This window comes from Ambystoma mexicanum, chromosome 1q, assembly GCF_040938575.1.
Source record: "Ambystoma mexicanum isolate Mex_15411 chromosome 1q, UKY_AmexF1_1, whole genome shotgun sequence".
Classification (NCBI taxonomy): Eukaryota; Metazoa; Chordata; class Amphibia; order Caudata; family Ambystomatidae; genus Ambystoma; species Ambystoma mexicanum.
In genome coordinates this window covers 1,279,892,003-1,279,913,814 of record NC_090922.1, presented here as the reverse complement: position 1 = coordinate 1,279,913,814, position 21,812 = coordinate 1,279,892,003, and positions in this window count along the sequence as shown.

Below are 21,812 nucleotides of genomic sequence, written 5' to 3'. Positions count from 1 at the left end.
TACCATAACTGGCGAATTTCAAGGTTATTTTGGTTTTACTTGGAACCATAACGTCCCTTTAACAAAGTTTTTTCACTGAATTTCATAGGTTTTTAGTAGCGCAACTTAACCATAACATCCCTTTAACAAAGTTTTTTTACTGAATATATATATAGGTACTAACACATACACACATGTTCCTAGAATATATAGTGTATTGCTGAACAAGTAAATTGAGTTTTGTTTTTGATGTCAGTTGTAGAAATTGAAATTGATAGTTTATTTATATCGCGCTCATAAACAGGTATTTCAAAGCAACAAGGCAAGTGGGGGTAAGTGGGGAGAAACAAAAACAACGATTTTACTAGGCCCAGTGACATTGAGGACACGCAATTGCATTGGAGAGGGATAAGGGGAGAAGTGGATGGAAGGGGGAGAAGTGGAAAGTGCAGAGCAAGGGAATACAGGTAAATAATAAATTAATAAATAATAAAAGCAACAAACAGTAGTAGTGCAGCCAGCAGGTGACAACTGCTAGGTTTGAGGCAACAGACAGGGTCAGTCTTGGTAAGTGCAGAGAGAAAAGGGGGGGAATGTATGGTTACAGATACAGGCCCCAGTGCAAGGGTTGTCCAGGAAGCAGTGCGGGTGGGTGGCATGGTGAGCAGGTACCTGGTCCCGGAAGTCAGAAGGTAGGCCAGCTGCACTGTGCCAAGAGAGAGCAGATCAGCACGGGAGAGGAGGGACAAAGGCAGAAGCAAAGAGGAAGGTCTTGAGGTGCTTCCGGAACCGGAAATGGTTTTCCTCAAGTTTCAGTGTGGCAGGGAGGCTATTCCAGAGGGAGGCCCCAGCCGAGGACAAAGATCTACCCCCAACACACTTCTTTGAGATATGACTTCCCAAAGGGAATTGGAGGTAGAGGAGCAGAGAGCTTGAGAGGGAAGGTATTTACTAATGGACAGCTGAAGGTATATTGGACCCAGGCCCCAGAAAGCCTTGTGGAAAATGCAAAGGATTTTGAATGTAATCCTTGCAGGCACTGGGAGCCAACGGAGAGATTTCAGGACTGGAGAGATATGATACCAGGGCTTGAGGCCAAGGACAAGTATCGCAGTCCTGTTCTGGATAAGTTACAAAGGGCGGAGAGTAGAAGCAGGAGGTTTTAGAAAGAGGCTGTTACAATAGTCCAACCTAGAGAGAACCGGAGCTTGGGAGACAGTAAGCTTCTGGGAGAAGGAGAGGAAAGGCATAATATATCTGAGGAGGTGCAGTAGGAAATTTGACTTTTTATATACGCAAGAGATGTGGGCAGATAAGGAAAGCGTGTAGTCAAAGATGACCCTGAAGTTCTTAGCCTTGCAGGTTGTGGTAAGAGGAGTGCCAGGGATGCTGGCCAGAGAGTGAGAGGAAAGGAGGGTGAGGGTGTGCCGATGAGGAGGATCTCCATCTTGCTGGCATACAGGCAGAGATTGTTGGTGGCACACCAATCCTGAATGGCAGATAGGCAATCAGAGATGAGAGAAGGAGAGGAGGTGGCAGAGGGAAGCCTGAAATTAGTTGATTGTCATCAGCATAGCAATGGAAGTGGGAGCAGAAAATGGTGATGTGATGAGCGAGAGTTGCCAGGTATTGGTTAAAAAGCCAGAGTGAGAGGTTAGACCCCTGGGGAACACCACATGTAGACAAGAAGATAGATGAAAGGAACGACCCAAGTTGGACCTGGGAGGGTCGATCAGAGAGGAAAGAGGTCAGCCAGGCCAGAGCCTGATTGGTGATACCCAGGTTGTCACGGAGACGGTTTTGCAGGATGGTATGGTTGACCGTGTCAAAGGCAGAAGAGAGATCAAGAAGGATGAGGACAGAGGGGATATTAAAGTCAAGGTTGGAGAGCAGATCTTCACAGATGTTCAGGGGAGCAGTGTCCATGCTTCTGGCAGCTCTGAAGCCAGATTGATGGTCGTGGAGACAACCAACAGAATCAGAGTGAAGGCTAAGCTGCGAAATGGCCAGCTTTTCAAGGAGTTTGCTCAGAAAGGGTTGATGGAGATTTGGCGATAGCTGGCTGGCCAAGAAGGGCGGACTGAGGGTTTTATGAGAAGAGGGTTACAATAGAGTGCATAAGGGGAGAAGGGAAGACTCCTGAGGCAAAGGAGAGGTTTCAGAAATCAGCCAGGGCAGGAGTGCATGTGTCAATATGGTCCTTGATGGTTTTGTAAGAGCAAGGAAAACCCTGTTTTGACAAGGCTTTCATAGATCGGACTTGTCTAGCGACCTTGTCAGGGTGAGAAAAGACAAAAGGACTAGAAGGAAGGTGAGGGGGTGGCTGTAGGAGCACCAGAGTTCACAGAAGCGAGATGGGGGTGAATGGTGCGTGGGGGAGGGAATGAGAGGATGGACATGATATCCTGAGTTTCAGAGATGAAGTGGGATGCAAGGGCTGTGCAAAGGTCCTGGGAAGCGACAGGAGAGGTAGAGACTGCGGCAGGGTTGGCCAGCTCCTTGCAGATGTGTTGTCTAATTGACTACATCATTCCAGCCATACTCGTCAACCACTCTTCCCACATTGTCATAGAAACAATGACTCTGCATGTTTAAATGACCAATGCCATGGGAATAAAGTGCTTACACTATCAATTTTGTGATGAAAAGACTGTTTCCCTCAAGCTTCTTCTGTTGCCAATTCTGAAAATAAGCAATACATTAAGAAACGTATGAAGGGAGAACTTATCCATTGGAGATTAGACTACATAAATTCCCCGCTGTATTCTCTGTCCTTCATGCTGTACCTGGATGGTTCAATGAACCTAGACCCGCATACATCATTGCTAAATAAGTTTACTGACCACCACTGAAAGTCAGATTAGAATTTAATTCTCCATGCCTACAGGAATGCCCCAATCACACCTATCTGTGGAAGAAAATATGACAATTGAAATCTGGAGAGCACTGGGATTCATCACTAAACACCCACACAACCTCCCTCCCGTAAAAAGTGCAGGAGGCTGAGAAGGGGGATTCTGTTTTGAGGTCTTGAATCAAACTGGTCTAGAAGCTATTTAGTGTTTACCAGTATGTGAATTACCAGCCATACAAATTGATCTTCTCATCATGTCCCAGGTCCGGTCGCAGGTGAAATAATCTGCTCACTGGGCAGATGTTTTCAAGCTATAAAAGAAGTCAAAATGTTGTTTTCCCTTATGGACAGGGCCTAAATTGACATTTAAAGAGAGTACATTTTTTTTCTGAAGATGTAGCATTTAGTTTAATTTAATATAACCGATTTCTCCCAATCTTATGTCCTGTGGGTAATTGAAGTTCAGCGCCAATGATATATATTTGTTTGTACTGGAATCACATACGATATACAGGTTTTTGGACATTGTTCAGCTATACATGTCCATCAGAAAATTAACTCGTAGATTCTACTGCACTGTAACTAGCAAATGCATTCTGGCCCCAATAAACCACTCCAAGGGGAGACTGCACTCAACTGGAATTTCCTCCATAGCAGTTTGGTTACTACCAAATAAAACACATGTGTGACCATATCAACTCTGCTCTTACACCCCTTGACTGGCTCACTGTTGAAAATTGAATTGAATTCAAGATTATCTGTCTCATTCACAAGACTCTCTAAAGCAAAGTGCCAAAGAACCTGGCACCCTTCATCAAAAATGACTTTCCTCCTTGAGCACTAAAATCCCAGGGAAGAGGCAGCCGTTCCATCAGCGCCGGAAAGCCCTGACTGTGGAACATCCTCCTTCCTGACTTACAGCACAAACACTGCCTTTAGGGAACATCACAAAACCTTCCTGTTCAGGCAAGCTTTTCCTCCAGCCTGACAGTTCACTGGGTACTACTGTGACCCATGCATACAGTACTGACTCTAACTCACCCATGTTGCATGCCACATACCAGAACTGGAACCCTGGCTCGAATCCACGCCAAATATCAAGGTTTTCGCAGATGCCTATATTTATCTATAATTTACTTGAGCTTGCCCAAAGCACTTGAACCTCATCCACTACTCACCCCACCACTCCCCTGTCGCACTATCCCTGATCTGAATGTACAAGGACTTGGACATAATCACTTTCTTGCGTTCCTCATTCTTCTGTCTTGTTCCTCCTTCCCCTTGCTTCTTGGACTGCTGCAAAATAACTTGTTTTGCAGATAGAGCCATGCAAATCGAAAATAAATGAATGAATGAATGAATGAATGAATGAATGAATAAATGAATGAATGAATGAATGAATCAATCAATCAATCAATCAATGAATCAATGAATCAATAAATCACTGTTCCAGACACATGATCCAGAATTAACACTAGGAACATTGAGGACTTAATAAAAGACATGGCTCACCCAGTTTTCAAACTTTGTTTTAAATGCACTCAATGTGCAACAGGAGATACAGGTTGATATATGTTGCTTTTTACATCAGTAAAACAAGAAAATGAAACACGGTTCTAAAGAACCATATTCCTGCTATAACTATCACCGGAAATAGCCAATATAACATGAATGAGTGACTATCTTCGCTGGCCCGCAGCATTTAATGAAAACCATTTTGCAATCTTGTATCTGCTGCAAAGGTAGCTTCCTGCCTTTCAACACATTTGGCATGAGTGTAATAAGCAGCATAGGACAAAGGAACAATAGGCACCTTTTTGTGTCCTAATCAAGGTTCTTTTACAGAAGTTCATCAATGGTGTCTTTCAGAATTGTCAAATTCCCCAGTTGCACAACTGTTTGCTTAGTTTAATTGCAAAAGCGTACTGATATGATATACGTTGGGGATTTGCTATTGGCTGATTTGTTTCCAATATTTTGATGTGATTTCAGGTTAACCGCGCCATTTATGGACACTGACAAATAGCACATCATCGCTGATACTCCCAAAAGAACTAACAATAAAACATGTGTTATATGTATGACAACGTCCGCTATAAAAATTAAAAAAAACGGTGGTACCCTCTGTAACTGCACCTATGCTCCCCTGCCTGTGACATGCCTGTACCTGGTGGTGTGACATAACTTGACTATTTTTGACTTGTACCTGCATCAGCGCTTCAATGCCTCAGAGTTCTATTAGCACTATATAAATTAAATAAATGAATAAATGCCAGATTTCGCCCATTTTAAGGTGCTGAAATAATAGTGTCGGTTATTACCCATTACACTGCATTCCATGTTCCGATCTCGGTAGGCCTGTCTGTCCTGCCGGCATTTGATCCTTCGACTGCCCTTAGCACTATCTTGCACGGAATCAGAGAAATATCGCACGGTGCCGCCCACATTCGCGGGTATGCAACGTGGAACATTGGACATGGAGCGTGACACCGAAATGCGTGCAGGCTGTGGCACAGGTGCTATGCCAGTGACATCAAAGGATTGCATGTATGCTCTGCTTTTCTACTTGGGTAACCCTCCATTTGTGTACACACTTTGTATGCAGTTTGCTGGTCATCTTTTAAACTGTGTGGGGCCTTCATTTCTCCTTAAAGAAAGTAGAATGCTGAAGGTCGCGAAATAACTGAGCTCAACAGAGCAGCGTTCCTTCTGTATGTATATGCAAGGTATGCATGTCTATGGCAGGGGATGTATAAAGCATGAACCTAGGTGTTAAGAAGCATACAGTGATGTATATAGGCGACGCAGCGTATGGAGCTAGCAGAGGAGCTGGGATGTGCAGAGCGAACGTAGGAGGTGTGCGGCACCATAGGGGGTGGGAGGAAGTGGGGTTGAGGGCAACAATCAGCCATTGATGAGATGTTCTTTGAAGAGTAGGGACTACAGGTGTATGATGTGCTGGCCAGTCTTCTCTGCATTGGTACCTTGTCCCAGGATGCCACGTCATGATGCTGGAGCCACATTTTAGAAAGTGTTCACCAGTATTAAACATCGAGCAAATGGATATAGGAACGTTTTCCTTTCTTTGGGCGAATGGCAATTACTCCAATGTTTTTGGTCTGATTTTGCCACTCTATTCCACTCCCCACCCTTAGTATGTACCTTCCCCCAAAATGACCGTTTATAGGTTTGTGGTTTTAAAAAGAAAAGTGGATACAATGAAACACCATAACATTCAATGAAATTGCCATTTGGCAAAAGTGGGCAATACCGAGCAAATGCAGTTTACTTTATTGCTGCTGCTTGAGTTACAGAATATGGGGCAAAGGTAGTTTTACCATCTGCTTCTGTCACAGGGCATAGATCAAAAAGGGGTTACGCCAAATTCCATGTGTTATACATGTTGATTTTTAAGGGTTCTTTTCCCAAAGTGAACCACGCGACTGTAATTGAAGTCCAATCCTTTGATGCATTTCTTTGTATGTTGAGCAGAACATTTATGACAATATCTGTTTGTATGAACTTATCCTTTCCTGCTGCATAGAAGGGAGCATAACACGGCAGCAGTAGAACTGGTAAAACGTGAATGTGGCCCGTATTTCACCAGTGCAAAGGTCAAGAAGCATGTCCCCTGCTTTCAAAGTGAACATTGTACTAGCGCAGAAGCACTTTTTTTTTATCAATGAAGCTGGACAGGTGTCAAGGAGGAGCCCGCTAACTCACCTTCCATTCACATGCCAGTACATTCCAGGAAGGCACAGACCCGGGGCTCCAACCAACACCAGAGGCCCTTTGATTATCTCGGATTTGGGTAGAAAAGACTCCTTTGTTAGCAAGCGGTGTTTTGACGTGCCATCTGGATAACATACGACTATTGAATGTCCCGACTGAATGGCTGTGGAAGGTCCCAGAGAAAAGAGCCCCTGATGGACAGAGATGTTTTCTGTAATTGGATTCGGAGGTGGGGGGCGGGAGGCGCGCGATAGGGGGTCATCTGGAAGGAGCAAGTAAGAAGATAATGACAGTTGCGTCTACTGCTTATCCAAACAACGTGAAACAGATGAAGAGGCAGATTTAAGAAGAGGTGTGTACCTGGGCTAGAGCGGGCCTTCCATAGCCCACCGAGAGTGGAGATTGCTGTGAAGAGAGGGAACGTGCTGCCACTTCCTTTCAGCTGTCAACGACCAACCGGGTGCCTGATGTAGACGGAAATGCTGCTGCCGCCCTGAGTCCAGCAAATCACTGTGAAGTGAGCTGCTGGCTGGATGAAAGACTTGCATCACTGCGGATAGGTGATGGGGTTGAAACAAATGCACGATTTGCTCCCATTTCCAAGCGCTTTTGTAGTCAGTCTGTCTCTCTTGATCTAACTTTGAAAGGAACGGTGCGGAGAGATGAATACATCAAGCGTTCCCATCTTGATAAAATATGGCGGGTGGAAAGAGGACACTCCATTGATCGCAGAGCACTTGAAACAAGTTCTGTATTTCAGGTATTTCAATCAGTGGTAGACGTGTACCAAAAAAAGTAGTGGATCTGTGTCACAAACGGGGGATAGAGTAGGTAGGAACATAGCAACATGCGAGACATTTTTGAAGGTTTGCTGCCATGCTCGTTGACAGTTGAAACATAATCTAGTTTAGCTGTAACTGTAAAGTGTAGAAGTGTGCTTTAACTTCACAAAGAACAGTTCTGGAATGGTGAAAATGGTTGCATAGAGTAGTAGAACTGTTAACAGTAAAAACATACATTTAGGGATCCCAACCGTTCCCGTTCACTTCGACCACAGCTCGTAGTGGATTTTACGACCTTTATACATTTGAGACATTGGATAAAAATGGAAGATCAAGTTATGATTGGGACATGTTGCCTTTAGAAGACATATGTAAAAGCAAGACAATGGGACATTTGAAGAGAGTGCAGAAATCTGATATGTTAAGGCCTGGTTATAAAGCACATGGCTACCATGCTATGGCATTATGGTGCTCATTTGAGTCCCTGAAGGACCCACCACAGTTCTATATGTGTGGACATTAATAGGGAATAACCGGTGGACTGTCGTGGTGACTGGTGATTGCCCTTCATTGCGGGTAGCACTGTGTTTCTGACACTTCAGTGGATGGGATGGACTTGTGGAGTGTCAAGACTACCACTGTGCACTGCTCTGTGGTGGTCCCACCATGTCCCTACATGTGTGCTTATCATTAATGCCTGCCTAGTGGCCCATGGCAGCACCTACTGCGTGTCCTTCAATTCCAGGGAAAGTGTGTTTCTGTTCACTTCAAGAGGTCTCACAGTCTGCAGGGTCCCCTGTCCTCTTTCCTCATAATATTCATTTGACAATCACTTTCTAAAAAGGCCTTCTAGTAGTGGGGTAGGATAGTGCAGCAGCCCACAGACTCACAGTACCATATCAAAGGTATTTACCCCATGGAGCACTTGGGGTGCTTCCGTTCATGGGTTGTTCAGCTTACGAGACAGCACAACTTGTATTACCTGTTTCAATATTATTATTATTATTATTATTATTATTATTATTATTATTATTATTATTATTATTATTGATTGAGTGTGGAATGGCTTCTAGAAGCAACAGAGCACTTTACATAGGTATACAACAATACAGCTACATAACACGCTTTACAGACTTATACAACAGCACAGATGCATAACGGAGCATTTTTCATCGGTAACAACAGAACAGATATACAGCGGGGAGTGGTATACAGAGGTGCAAAGAGGAGGGGTACAGTTGTACAAGGTGGCATCAAGGATAGGGGCAAGTGGAATCTAGAAAGTCAGGTGACATGAGGGGTGATGTGATGGCCTAGGTGTTGAGGCATAGAGATTTCTTAAAGAGGTGGGGCTTGAGTTATTTTCTGAATTGTAGGAGCGTGAAGACGAGTCTGATGCTGATGGGGAGGAGGTTCCATAGTCTTGGGGCATAGGCAGAGAAGGCTTGTTTTCTGGTCCTTTGCTTTTTGCAGTGGAGGATTTCAAGTCTGCACATGTCCTGGCTCCTGGCGGTGCGCTGTCTGCCGTAGATGCTGAGTTTCTCAGCGAGGTAGCTGGGTGACTTGAGGGTGACTGCCTTATGGATGACGCAGCAGGACCTGAAGGTGATTCGTGTGTGCAGTGGAAGCCAGTGAATATCAAGGAGGGACGCAGTGATGTGGTTGTGTCTGTGCAGACCCTTGATGAGGCGTGCAGCCGTGTATAGGAAACCTCTATGGGACAGAATGGAGGACGACATGAGGCCTTTGAGGAGTGAATTGCCCCCATCCAGGTGGGAAAGGACCAGTGCTTGAACAGTGGATCTAAAGCTGTCTGAAGGGAGGAAGGGCAAGACATGTCACAGGTGGGAGAGCTAATACCAAGCTGTCTGAGTTTTCTTAGCTATGTGTGTCTTGAAAGAGAGGTGTTTGTCAATGTAGAACCCGAGGGACTTGGCACAGCTGATCTCAGATATGAATCCCTCAGAGTTCATGGTTGATAGACAGGTCTGTATGTCTGGGTGTTCAGTGATTTTGGTGAGGAGTATGAATTCAGTACTGGAGGGGTTGAGCTTCAGGAATGCACTAGACATCCAAGACTGTACCAGCGAGAGCCAGGTTTTGACCCTATGGATGTCCTTGTTGGAGTCGATCTTGAGGTATAGCTGAGTGTCGTCAGTGTATTGGTGTATGTGGATGTTGTGTCTGGCTAGGAGGGCTCACGGTGGCTCTATGTATAGATTGAAGCTCACTGGGGAGAGGAAGGAATCCTGCGGGACTCCGCAGGTGACGGGTAGCATTGGTGATCTAGAGGAGTCCATCTGAACAAACTGCTGGTGATTGCCGAGGTAGGACATGAACCAGCATAGGACAAGGTTGCTGATCACGATGCACATGGTGCTCTACTGTGTGGAAAGTGGCTGAGAGGTCGAGGAGAATCAGGAGGCAGAGGTGGCCATAACCAAGGATGTTGAGGGCCTCATCGACTACCTGTATGTTTGCTGTCTCGGTGTTGCATTTGGTTCTGAACTAAGATTGGTGGGTTTGGAGGAGATTTTTGGTGTTGATGTGTTGATGCAGTTGTTCGGCTACCTCAATCTCAATGTCCTTACCTAGGAAAGTAAGATGGTGATGGGGCGATAGTTACCTAGGTTGTCGGGATGCAAAGAGGGTTTCTTTAGTAGTGTGTTTTCTGGCTTTCAAGGTGAGTTGATAGGGTCATCAAGAGGTGATATACTGTAGATGAAGGTTTAACAATTTCAGAAACCCTCTTGGTCAATGACTGATCAGTTAGGGGAAGGATATAGTGTTACACTTTTACAATTCCTTCTGAGCTATGGTGCCCAGATCCAACTTTTCTAAAAACATTTCTTGAAATATGACCATCTACCTTAAACACCAGTCTCATAGTGATGATGTACAATACCCCATGATCCCTATTCCAATTTCAATAATTCTTTGGGGGAAGCTTTGCAGACACTGAACTGTCCAACAATATTTTATTTTTAGTTTATTGTTTCAAGTGCAGACCTAACTCGAGAGCAGCGAAGTGCTGTACAGGGTGTGGGTAGGCAGAGTTTGGGCTGGTATCTGATGAGAGAAGCGTAGTACCATGAGTTGTGGTCTGTGCCTCAGTCTGTGTGTCCTTTGGGATTAATCCTTGGGCTTCAATTGTTCTCACGTTTCATTATTTCATGCTAAGGGCACCCTCAGTCCAAAAGTGATGCCAATGGAGCTCAGGACCTTACCAGCATTATGTCTGATCTAAATTTTCGGGGTCCCATTACTAGTGTGACTCCAACATTCCAAGCTTAACTTCATCTTTCCTTTTGATGTAGGTGATTTACAGAAGGTTGCTCAGGTTAACGATGATTAAATTGTGTCCACATCAGTGGCAAGGCAAAAAGATCTGGTATGGTGTGCAAGATCCGTTTGTAGATGTTTTTCTTGGTTTAGGTTAGATGTAGGTTTATGTTTATGGCAACGCGGCATGGTTTGTTAGAAACTGTCAAAAATGGCTAGTTCTCACACCTGTATGTATAGAACTCTATGTTGTTGACAGTTACATGGCCTGGTGGGCCTGTCCCTGGGTGAGAGAATGCTTTCAGAGAAGGAATCCAGCTGAACACTGTAAGTGACTTCAATTCAGCAATCCAACTAAGTCAATGCCTAGTCTGGGATGCCCAATGGAAGCCCTTTTTTATATATTTTGATGTCAAGTTCTTAAATCTGGATGATGAACCCCTATATAACGCCCCTCTCTTTGAATCCCCCTGACCTCACTGAGCCAAGAAATAGGTTGTTTTGCAAATTAAAAGGTTTATTGGAAAAATTAAAGAATATATATATCACACTTTTATAAATAAATTAATATTTGATAGCACACTTATGAATATAACAGTGATCAACAATGGATAATCTACAGTAGCACATTCTTTGATTACTTAGGTGTTGGTATAGAAAGGATAAGGTAGCAGAGAATACTTTGTATGGTTTCAAGGAAAAACAATGATGAGAAAGAATGCAGCACAGAAATAACACTTGATATGGATTCAACAAGAGATAATATGATAACTTTTTGCCTTGTGACAACTCACTCCCCCCCTATGCAATATGAAGAGATGGAAATGAGGGCACACAAGTTTTCAGGAATACAATCAAAATGCAGTTCAAATTCCAGTTCCCCCCTAGCAAGCTTAGAGCAACCGGTATGCTTTTAAACAGTAAAAAATACTTTTAAATGTGATTTGCAATGAAGTGAAGAATATGCTAAAAATGATTTTAATTCCCTATAGGAGATTCAGGATAGGTGACAGCTACATTTGAATTAGTACAGGTCAGCACTAGCAATGATTCATGAGGGATTATCAGGTTGAAACGTAATTCAGCAGTTGCAAGCAAGAAGCAGCTATTTTTTTATAAGTGGTGAAATTGAGCTAGTTTGCAATTCGCGGCACTTTGTCCGAGTGCGTCACTCGCGATTACCGGAAAACGTTTTGGGAAAGCTTAGATTCTTAGCTTTAAGATGACGGTTAAATTTTGCTTCTAGGACGTGCGGTTCAAAAGATACGGACGTTTTTGTGGAAGTAGATTTTCAGAAATAATGTCAAGATTTCAGAATGACATGTGGCATTTTTACAGGTTTGAAATCACAGGATGGACACAAAATTCTAAATGCAGTTCTAGACAGGTTGAATGGATGGGATAAGATTACTTTAAACTAAGAGATTGGTTCTGTACAGTTCTTGATACTCACTCCTAGTTTTGGACTGGAATGCGACTTTGTCACGGATTTGCTCAGGATTGGGCTGCGGTTCTCTCTTCAGACAGTCTCTGGCACTGGTTCTGCTCACAGCAGTCTGGGTCTGCTATCGGCACTGCACAGCGGTCTGGTCTGGGTCTGCTATCGGCACTGCACAGCGTTCTGGTCTGGTTCTGGCACAGGGTTCTAGCCAGAATCAAACAGCTCGCCCGGCTGTTGAATAGTTTGGTTAAGTTGCTGGATTCTGAGGCTCGCTGAGAAGAGTTCAGCTTTTTGGGTTAGGCCCCTGCTTTAGGTTCTAGAGCTGGGTTCTAGAGTCTGGTCTCTGGATCTATCAGGAATCTGGAGTCTAAGTTCTGGGTCCTTCTGGATATTGTCTGGTCTGGCAAAGTGCTGCGCAAGAAAGTGGAAAGAGCAGTCCATATCTGGGTTTCAGTGGTTCTTTTTATGTCTTTTGAAAGTTGGTGCGAAGTCTTACTTTCTATGCCCAACCCACTAAGGATTTGATAGGTTAAGGGATTTTCTGTGCCCTGACTGGAGAATGGGAAGTGAGTCAGAGTGATGCTACTATTTTACAATTTAATGAAGAAACGCCCCTTTGCTTTTACTTAGAACCCAATTTTTCATAACCAAACATGTTTCCAAGGTACACACGTTTTTGAGAATACATGTACACATCCCAGATTAATTTAAGACAGTTCACTGTTCAACCCTGATCTTTCTAAGAGCTTGGGTTCAGAAATGACAACATTTTGTGCTTTTAGTGGGTTTCGCCATATTGGTTTTTCATCAAATCTTCCACGGAGGTACACCCCCTCTCTTTGCATATTACAGTAAGTTTTCATTTTTCTGATATAACCACAGTGTCTGCAATATTAATAAATTGCGGGGTTTGGTCTCAGATCATCACACAACGTCCAGCTTAGTCTCAAATTGTGAGTGAAATTGTCATTTTAAGAATCTCCAAAATGTACATTTTTGTCCACTTGGTATAATTAGTTATCAGTATTCTCACAAAACATATATTTGCTGGACTCTCTGAATCCACAGTCGTTTGTCAATGCCCCTAGAAACTTGGCTTGACTCAGAGATCAGATGTCTTGCCTCCCCCCAGAGCAGTGTTGACAGTTCACACCCAAAATCAGCATACCCTATTCAGCTGAAGGCATCCTTTGTCTGTTTTTTCCTGCTAGCAGGGCATCAGTCCAGGGTGCCAATCTCCATTTGATTATCAGAAACTTGTGATTTCCTGCCTTCTTGTGTGGAGTTCTGAGGTGTGAAGGCTTCCCATGGACCGCAAACCTTTAGAAGTCTGAGCTGCATCAGGATACTGTTTAGCTTCTGAAATCCATGTCTCCTGTCAGTGTTTAGATCACCAGCGCCGGTCAGTGGTGGGCTCCGGTACTGCACCCATTTTTGGCAGCTGTCTTGAATTAATACATTTCAAAAAGGGGATTTTACTTGATAGCATATGATCCTTGCTAACATTGTATTGATGTGGATTCTGCAGTAGAGTAATGTAGAACACCCAACCAGAAGTTGGATTTTTTTGGTCGTTTCATGCCCATGATTTTAGCAATTTTGACAATCAAGAAATGAATTGTTCAACAGCTCTGTATTCCTTTGTCTGCTCTTGTTCTGTGGGCAGCCAAAGGATGGGGCTGGCAATGGTATCCTGTATTAACACTGACAGAGGCAAAAGAAGATGGCAGCCTGTCTGTCAGGTTCTCACTGCGCACTTTCTGGTGATTTATGGCCAGCAGCATGCTTTCCGGTGGCCATTATGATGTTTCCCATGTCAGTAATGCACAATGATGTAGTAGGGCTTGGATGCATGGATTGAAACATCCCACAACACAAATAACATATCAGTGAAAAAATAAAAATAGAAATGTTTAGGATCAAAAGTTGCTTAATTGTAGTCATCGTTCTTTAAAGCTTTCGCTCCTGTGGTCACACTATTGGTTGTATGAATTATTTTAACACTGGCTACATGATTATTTGTTAGCCCTGAAGACTGAGACCACTCTGAAATGCATTGGCTTCTGCACTGCATACTGCAGTTTGAAAAGATGAAACAAATACATACTGAGTTTTACCTATTGGTATCTTGTAAAGGAATATGTTGTTGAACTTAGTAATGGACCAAAGCATCTAAAATATGATGATAGTTTAAATACTTACGTACTGTGAGCAACAGGTCGGACCAGGGTTGTTCCTTGATCCCTTTTTGGTATTGTTTCGTCCTGCTGCTAAGAATTGTTTCCTGTTTGCTCCAGACATTTTTATTGATTCAGCATTTAGAATCTTTTCACAGACTGAATATAATTATCTTATAACTCGCTGGTGCCCACCTTCACCATTTTTTTTATTTCTTTTTGCTGCAACAGGCTATTTAGCCCACAAATGAGAAAGCTAAACAATTGGAAAATTCCTTCATTTTCAAAGGCAGGTTATCTGAGACTTAGCAATGAGTTGGGTCGATCTTTTACAGGGGACCATGCCAGTGTCCACCACATATAAATGTACTCTAAAATATTGCTCCCCACCTCGCGGTCAATAAGGTAAGATGACCGAAATGCATTGTGAAAGCACAAAAGCCCACTACCTGTTTAGGGAAAAATATGCCACTTTCTCCACAGGGGCTATTCCAAAGCACCCATCATGCTTTTCACCATATTGTTGAAGTGCTGCACAAATCTGTTAGTCTAATGGTTGTAAAATATAGAGAACAAATAAATAACCTCTCATTCTATCCACATCCCTTTTATGTAAAATGACATAAATGTGGTTCCATGCTCCTGAAACAACATCCTTGCAGTGTTTAACCCACTGAAAATCCCAATGAGAGCCTCTGCTACTACATGGTCAGCAATGCCTCTCATGTGCACAGCCTCAAGGTACACAATTGCCTGGTCCAGGACTACCTAAACTAACTGGTTACCAAAGGTAGTACATGGGTCAAGGACACAAGCAATGTCAAGTTCTATACTCACAAATGGCACCTAAGTCCCGGGAGTCCCGGGAGCAGTACAAAAGGCCCTTTAGTCTGTCCCCCCAGACTTGCAGGGCATTTGCAGTGGCTCTCTACTAGGACACCTATTCTGGGCCAGTAGAAGTGTGGGACCAACGTTTCTAAATATAACCTCTCTCAGATATGGACTGCTAAGTGTGTCCCATGAATTATCTGCTGTAGGCAGGGCTCCTGGCAGAGGATGACTAGCATGCTCTAATATGCACCGGACTCTGGGACTATGGGCTCACTGTATGATTATATGCAAGTGCTCGCCTAGCGAGAGTTACACCCATGGGTGTACAGGTAGGGTGCAGAGGTAGCAGGAATTGCATAAGGCATATTTTTCCAGCTCCTGCAATCTCGCAATCTCTTAACTTTATGTGTATTTTGTTCTGCAGAAGATTTGCTAATGTGCTTTATGTTTAAGATCCCTAAGCACTTGAACCAATCTTTGGCCCAGTGGAGCTCATGGTCCAAGAATATTTTTTTGGAGCATTACTCAATGATTAGGAAAAAGTTTGTCTTTGATATATCACTTTAAAATTCGACAGTTTGCCAAACCTAGTAAATATTTCTATCAGCCTAGGGTGTGAGTGTCCTGGATCTGAAAGAAGAATTAACAATCATAAGGATACAGTAATACCTTAGAGGTGTAAGTACAACACGCACCACCCCATACAATTCCATCCAACCTGATTGAAGTTGCAAGCAGCTCTATAAAGATATTGCAGACAAAGGATGCTAATATGCATCACTAATTGGCTTCACAGTGTATTCCAAAAACATGGATTCCATCTTGAGTCCGCCCAATCAATAGCTAATGGACACAAGAGACTCCTCTGGGAACACTAATCAGGAAGAATTTGCCTCATCCCAGCAACCACATGGACAAAATCAAAGAGACCAACTACTGATTGACTAGGCGTTGATGTGACAAGAGCGTTTGATGTCACTTCTGCTTTGTGTCTTCACATGCTGTCAATGTCATCTATTCCTGTGGCCATCTTGGTTCAGGGACATCACTACCTGCAACCATCTTGGTTCAGTGAGATCACTTCCTGTGGCCTACTTGGTTTGGTGACATCACTTTTTGTAACTACCTTGATTCGGCCCAATCTCCAGCTGAAGGCCACAAGAGACTCCTCTGGAAAAACCAATCAGAAAGAAATCGCCTCATCCAGGAACACCAGGTACAAAATCAGAGAGACCAAATTTTTATTGAGAAGGCGATTATGTGATGAGATGTTTGACATCACATTTGAACTCTCAAGGGGCGTCCAGCCTCATGTGCACCAGTTAAGGGCGGAACAATAAAGGGGGAAGACCAGACATTGACCACCCTCTTTGCCTGTTCACTTATGATCCTTTGCTTTTGCCTTCCTCCATGCTGCACCTGTGAGTTACTGCTGCTTGCTTATTACTGACTCTCAACACTTCAGTACTCACCTATAATACATTCACTCCTGCGGATTCTGCTGCTCCTTTTACACATCTCTCCCTATGCTTTCTCCAATCACACTACAACTTCCTCCTTTCCTATCCCTATCATAACACATCTTGAAACTCCCACTACTCCATCTCTCTTTCACCTACTTCCAACAAACAAAGCCAATGAGCAAATCTTATCTCCCTTTACACCTTTCCACCTCACCTCTCTTCCTCTGAGACTCAATATCTCGACTCTTCCTTACCACATCAACTGAATTTTGGAATGTGCAGTCTGTATGCAAAAAAAATCCTTTATCACTGATTACTTTCACGCCAGCTCTCCTCCTGTTGATCTTCTTGCTAGAACTGATACCTGGATTTCTCCATCTGACAGTGCCACCATGGCAGCCCTACACGATTCCAAACTATCTTTCATTCTCTCTCCTCATCTGACTGGCAGAGGTGGAGGCGTCAGACACCTACTCTTTTCCTGCCTCAATGCATCAAAAATGTTCAATGCAATTTCCTCCACTACCACTTTTGAATTCACCATCTTTTACTATTGCTACACCTCACTTGTTTATCATCATTTGAATCTATTGCCCTCCTGGTTCCACTGGACCATTCTTTGAGTAACTTGGGAAACTTCTTGATTCTCTTTCCACTAAACCTCATTCTCTTAGCTGACTTTAAGCTTACCTCTCCAACCACTTTTCTGAAATCTGAACTTCAGTCTTTTCTTAATGAACACGCTCTCCACTCTATTCATAATCTACCAACCCACACTGGCGGTAGGTAACTCCGTGGAGCTCTTTTTCATCTCCACCTCTCGCTCAGCCACTAATACTACTCTTACATCTTCCCTATTTGTTTGCTCCATTGTTTCCACCACCATCTCCTTTCCACCCTCTGCCCTCTCCTCCCCACTTGCCCCACCTATTAATAAATGGACACTGTGAAATTTCTTCTCCTGTTCTCTCTGACCTACCGTTGCCACTCTCCTCCTTAACACCTGATACACGTTCAACTAACACTGCCTTCTCCAGCTTGCAATCCCTACTATATTACCCCTACTCCTCTCAGTGCTAACTACCATAGTCTCAGTGTCCTCAACCATGGATCACCCCATTAATACGCTGTCTCCACAATTGCAACTATACCTTTCTGCCCTGAACTCTCTCAAGTCCTCTCTTGATATAATGGAAAGGGATTTCTACCTCATCCTCATTGACTCTCACTCCAACCATCCTTGCTGGCTACAGGGCATCCTAAACTCACTCCTCACAACTCCTAAAACTATGACTACCGAATCAACTCTCACATCTAATAACCTAGGTGAATACTTTGCAGCATGCATTTCCAAAATTAGAGACACTCTCCTGACCTTCCTCACATTGCCTTTCTGCCATAGCCCCCTAGCCTTGAACAGTCTAGCATCATGCTGACCTCTGCATGATCCCATATTACTATATTCCAGACATCAACCATAATGCCATCTTGTAGGAGGGGCTTTGAAATTAAATAGCAATCTATACACGTGATGAACCATGGGATGCAGAGTAGATTGAGAAATGCCTCGTTATGGGGTTAAAGGATGCTACAAGGGATCTTATTTCTCACTTTGCCCTGACTCCAGCCTAAGGTGAACTCCCAGGTGATCTCTCTATTTTGTTACCCATAGTCGAGTTAAGATCACCTCCCATCAAACAAATACCATAGTCACATTGTTGGAAGCCCAATAATTCTTCTGTTTTCTTGTAGAAATCACTTTGGTATGCATTTGAAGCATTTGTATTCATGTGGACAAGTAATCTCTCTGTCTTGAACCATTCATAGATCCCTCCTGAACATAATGGCCACTCTTCTCATCTTCACAAGAAAACAGATGTTGTACATTGAGTACAATTATATTGATCTTCTTCAATGGCGTATCTTCTTGTTCTTGTTCTTGTTCTTGTTCTTCTTCTTCTTCTTGTTGTTCTTCTTCTTCTTCTTCTTCTTCTTCTTCTTCTTCTTCTTCTTCTTCTTCTACTTCTTCTTCTTCTTCTCTCTAAAATAGCATTAATATTATTAAGACCTATTCACGTGCCAACCAATAATAGACTATCTCAGAATGTTGATAACAAAGTGTACCTGAGCCTGTCAGCTCCATGCACCGTTTCTCTCTTCCCTCTGCTATAGACATCTAATTTCCATTAGCACTTCCCCCTGCATCTCCTTGCACACCACTCACCTTAAAATTCTGTATAGCGCAACTTCTTTAACTCACCAGTTAACCTGTGTCTTTTCAGTTGTCACTAATCTGTCCCTGCACCTTTCCCTCCATCTACACCCAGCTGTACTTCCTGACTCCCGATTTGGCTCCTTGACTTCAAGGTTGGCCTCTTGTGTGTCGCTTCAGGCCATTGGCCTACATTACATGCTTTCTGCCAGCTGGGATCCTCAGTTACCAGCTAGTCTCCTTAATTCCCTGTCTCTCTCACTGGATAACAGTTGTAGATTTCTTACCATACCCACATTCTTACATGAAGAAAAATGCCCAACAAATGCACTTTGGAAAATGTATTTAATAATGTACCAAGGATACTGGTATTAATACAAGCCATATAAGTATTCGGTTCCTCTTGATTGACAGCAAGTATAGTTTAGGTATAGCAAACATTTGTGTGTGCTGATTTATTGCTGCCTTTAATCACATACTTCGTTGTACCAAACACCATAATTTATGGTGGGTTCAAAAATGTATAAAAAAAACAAAACTTCTCCTGGAATTTGAGAGTAGAGTAGGCCATTTCAGTTTCCAAGTAAACGTGCCATATCAGACTGCAGCATGCTGATGATTCCCAATGAGGGTGGAATGCATCTGGATCCTTGAGAGCTGCTTGAGAGCGGCCTGTCCTGAGCTGATAAAGCTATGTATAAAATAATGCTTCCTGTGCTGCCCTTTAAGACAGAGACATTGTTTTACAAGTAGCAAAATTGGATTCCCTTCAGCTACATTTCATATCCAAGATCCATTGCTCAGTGGGTTATTGTTATGGTATTTATTGAGCATGGAACTAGTTTCAAGAAGCAATGGAGCGCTTTAGTGAGGTATGCAACAATGCAGATACACAACTGAGCGCTTTACAGAGGTATACAACAGTACAGATGCATTATGGAGTGCTTTTAAGAGGTAACAACAGAACACATATACACCAGGGGGTTGGTTACACAGAGGCACAGCTCTACAGGGCGGCATGGAGGTGAGAGGTGGATGGCATCTAGCAAGTTAGGTAATGCAACATAATGGCCTAGGTATTGAGGAGGAGAGCCTATTTGAAGAGGTGCACCTTGAGTTCTTTGCTGAATTGTAGGACCGTCGGGGCAAGTCTGATGTGGACAGGGAGGAGGTTCCATGATCTTGGGGCATACCATAAGCAGAGAAAGCTTGTTTTCTGGTCCTTTCCTTGGTGCACCAGCAGATTTCAAGTCTGCACGTGTCCCCGACGTCTGGTGGTGCATAGTCTGCCGGAGATCCTGGGTGACTTGAGAGCGACTGCCTTATAGATGATGCAGCAAGACTTGAAAGTGATTTGTGCATGCAGTGGGAGCCAGTCAAGGTCGATGAGGGCCGGGGTCATGTGGCTGTATCTGTGTAGACCCTTGATGAGATGTGCGGCGGAGTGTGGGACACTTCTGTGGGGCACAAGGGAGGACGATGGGAGGACTTTTGAGGAGGGCATTACCCCCATCCAAGTGGGATAGGACCAGTGCTTAAAGCTGTCCAGAGGGAGGGATATTGTTTTCATGTTTGATATTGGCCCAATTGGCCTGATGGCTGGAATGAGAGAAAAAAGAACAGGCCGGCCAGCCTCTCTCAATGTCCAGTAGAGAGTGGAGCTTTGCTTGTAAACATTGTTTATTGTTAAACTTATATCACGTACTTTGGTCTATGCCCCACTCCATTCAATGTATCTGTATAATATGTCTACTGCTACTAATAATAGTAAGAAATTCACGAATAATAAAAAGGAATGCATTGTCCTTTGAAAAGCATCAAGTTGGTACCAGCACACTGTAACTCAATGAGGGCAAGGAGCAAAATGGAAACATTTCTGATTGAGGAAATCAGAGTTGCAAAACTGGATTCCACAAAATGCTGTTTGATCCTCGACAGATCACTGGCAAACATTTTGCCATAGTTCCCTTCTCTGTCATAACTGTGATCCATGAAAAAGTGACTACATTCTGCAATCAACTGCCTTAAGAGCAAAACTAGAATCATACCAGCTTACACAGAGTTTAACTTCCAACCTGCATTCATCAACTCAACAAAGCCTTCTTAAAATGCTGCTTCTGCTCCTACTAACCAAACTCAGTCAATTTTTCTACATGTCCCAAAGCATAAACAGACCATGAACATGGCAGCAATGTGTTCTAAAAATACTCAATAACACATGATTACATTTGTGTGACTGGAGTGACACCTGTCATAAAACCTTTCTGCTCAAATGTGTTCAAAAATGACCTACATGGTCCACTAAACATTCTGGGCCAAAGGGCCACTGCAATACCCAGACCTCAACCCTACCAGAGATCTGGGATCAAAAACACCATAAAATGTATGGTGGGTTCAAAAATGTACATAGGGTAGGAGTGCAGGGTTGCAAGTTGTTTTTCCTTGTAAGGTCTACTCCCACTTTCCTCGACTAACCAACCCCCTCCCACTCTAAGATCTCCTACCACCTTACACTTCACACACAAATCCCCCAAAGCAGGTCACCACAGGAGTAGCCATTAGCACATCCACACCAACTAAGCCACGATAAAACTCTCCCGTTTAGCCCTTTCGCACACTCCCATATCAGCAGCTGACCAGACCCAAAACTCTGCAGTCTATCAGATAGTGGGCTCTTCCCTATGAGCTCTTCCCTATGGAATTATTGCATCGTGGCGTGGAATCGCACAGCGGATAATAAAACACGAATATACGCTACGCTAAGAAATTATATGTTTTATGGATGGCAGTGCGGATTGATAAAAGCCATATGACTACTTACTATCGCATATAATTTTTACAGATCATCGTTTCGCACTGCTGCTACAGGTTGAGCAAGGATTAGACTCTGTATCAGTTTTACAGGTTAGATTACCCTTTTAAGGGACACGCCAGGATACACTGTAAAGCATATATATGCACTAAATCACTAGTTGCTAAGGTTTTCTAACTCATAGGAAATCAAGGGGCACGGAGGTTGACTACTATATGTTCACATCAGAAACTCCCATTAACCTAGG